Source organism: Anolis sagrei, chromosome 12, assembly GCF_037176765.1.
Source record: "Anolis sagrei isolate rAnoSag1 chromosome 12, rAnoSag1.mat, whole genome shotgun sequence".
In the NCBI taxonomy this organism is placed as follows: domain Eukaryota; kingdom Metazoa; phylum Chordata; class Lepidosauria; order Squamata; family Dactyloidae; genus Anolis; species Anolis sagrei.
In genome coordinates this window covers 415,303-417,802 of record NC_090032.1, presented here as the reverse complement: position 1 = coordinate 417,802, position 2,500 = coordinate 415,303, and the positions used below count along the sequence as shown (strand labels likewise).

Here is a 2,500-nt window from a genome sequence, read left to right as displayed (position 1 = left end):
CTCCAGTATAAGTCCGTTGTGAGAGGAGGCTCTGTGAAAGCAAAATCTGTGAGAAGCCTCACAGATAGGCTTTAGTCTGTGAGAGAAGCCTCTGTGTGAGGTCGGTCTTAGTCTATGAGAAGGCCTCGTGTGAGAAGGCCTGATGTGAGAAGCTCCAGGTTGAAGGCCTCGTGTGTAAAGCTTCAGTATAAAGGCTACTGTGTGTAGCTCCAGTATAAGTCCGTTGTGAGAGGAGGCTCTGTGAGAACAAAGTCTGTGAGAAGCCTCACAGTGTGAGGTAGGCTTTAGTCTGCGAGAGAAGCCTCTGTGTGAGGTTGGCCTTAGTCTATGAGAAGGCCTCGTGTGAGAAGGCCTGATGTGAGAAGCTCCAGGTTGAAGGCCTCGTGTGTAAAGCTTCAGTATAAAGGCTACTGTGTGTAGCTCCAGTATAAGTCCGTTGTGAGAGGAGGCTCTGTGAGAACAAAGTCTGTGAGAAGCCTCACAGTGTGAGGTAGGCTTTAGTCTGCGAGAGAAGCCTCTGTGTGAGGTAAGCCTCATAGTGTGAGGTCGGCTTTAGTCTATGAGAAGGACGAGTGTGAGAAGAACGAGTGTGAGAAGGCCTGGTGTGAGAAGCTCCAGGTTGAAGGCTTGTGTGTAAAGCTCCTGTGTGTAAAAGGCTACTGTGTGAAGCTCGTGTGTAAGTTCAGTGTGAGAAGAAGATCAGTGAGAGTGCTCTTCTTCTCACACATCTTCTCACTGTTTATCTGCATGAGGAAGAAGCCCAGCATGGAAGCAAAGGAGGAAGTAGTCCTTTATACTTCTTTCTTTGCTTCCAGGTTGGGCTCCTTCCTCAGAAACCTTGCTTTTGTAAATGGTGGAATTATATTACTTTGCTTCAAAGCAAAGCCTCCTAAGGAAGAGATCACATTGGTCTGTGGGTTTGTGTTCTTTCTCTCACTTTGGGCTACTGGTGCTGGGTCACGCTGCTGCTAATAAGTTACTCTGCTGTGCATTTATGGAGAGGGTATTTTGTTGAGAAGCCCACTCGCCCAACAAGACACACACACAATCTGAGATAAACCTCAGTGGGAGAAAGGTCTCAGTCTATGAGAGAAGCCTGTGTGAGGTAGGCCTCAGTATGAGAAGGTTGGTGGTTGGGTGATACAGGGAGCCAAACAGGAGCAAGCGTCGGCTGCAGGACCGTAACAGACGGTCCTGCAGAAGGTGTCCCGCGGATCCCCAAGGCTTGGAGAGGAACACCTTCACGAGCCGGAAACGTGACGCTTAGAGAAAAGCTGAGCAGGGATACAATGGCACCCTTTAAATATCTAAAGAGATGTCACCGTAGAGGTGGCGGAGGGGACTTGCGTTGCTCCAGAGATGGGTTCAAATGACAGGAAACGGGATCTGACTCCAGCTCCGAGAAGGAGAGCTTGCAGCGAACAAGAGGGGCCAGGCAGCCCCAGACGGGACTCGCCTTCCTTTTTTTTTTTTTGGGGGGGGGGGCTGTCTTAAAACATAGCTTTGGAGGCCATTTCTCAGGAGAGCTTTGTTTGTGGATTTTGGTATACCTGGCGGTCCCGTCGCCAACCTTATGATTTCATGATTCTATGCAATCGCAACCCCATTTTAGCAACCGAAGCCTCCTCAAAGCATGTCAAAGTTACCGTATATACCCGCGTATAAGCTGACCCGAATATAAACAGAGACAGCTAATTTTACCACAAAAACTGGGAAAACATATTGAATCAAGTATAAACCCAGTCAAGGCCTTAGTCTGTCAGAAAAGCCTCTGTGTGAGGTAGGCCTTAATTTGTGAGAGAAGCCTCAGTGTGAGGTAGGCCTCACAGTATGAGGTAGGCCTTAGTCTGTGAGAGAAGCCTCTGTGTGAGGTAGGCCTCACAGTGTGAGGTAGGCTTTAGTCTGTGAGAGAAGCCTCTGTGTGAGGTAGGCCTCACAGTGTGAGGTAGGCTTTAGTCTGTGAGAAAAGCCTCAGTGTGAGGTAGGCCTCACAGTGTGAGGTAGGCCTTAGTCTGTGAGAGAAGCCTCTAGTGTGAGGTAGGCCTCACAGTGTGAGATAGGCCTTAGTCTGTGAGAGAAGCCTCAGTGTGAGGTATGCCTCAGTGTGAGGTAGGCCTTAACTTGTGAGAGAAGCCTCAGTGTGAGGTAGGCCTTAGCCTGTCAGAGAAGCCTCAGTGTGAGGTAGGCCTTAGTCTGTGAGAGAAGCCTCTGTGTGAGGTAGGCCTCACAGTGTGAGGTAGGCCTTAATCTGTGAGAGAAGCCTCAGTGTGGGGTAGGCCTCAGTGTGAGGTAGGCCTTAGTCTGTGAGAGAAGCCTCAGTGTGAGGTAGGCCTTAATTTGTGAGAGAAGCCTCAGTGTGAGGTAGGCCTCACAGTGTGAGGTAGGCCTTAGTCTGTCAGCGATACCTCTGTGTGAGGTAGGCTTCACAGTGTGAGGAAGGGCTTTGTCTATGAGAAGTGTGAAAAGACCTGGTGTGAGAAGCTTTGGTGGGAGAAGTTGC

At 49.7% G+C, this 2,500-nt stretch overlaps 1 protein-coding gene across 6 annotated transcripts in view; it reads right to left on the bottom strand.

Annotated features, from left to right (window-relative positions):
* Positions 1–2,500, bottom strand: part of ADAR (adenosine deaminase RNA specific) — a 48,554-nt gene that overhangs the window by 13,857 nt on the left and 32,197 nt on the right. The window lies entirely within an intron of this gene.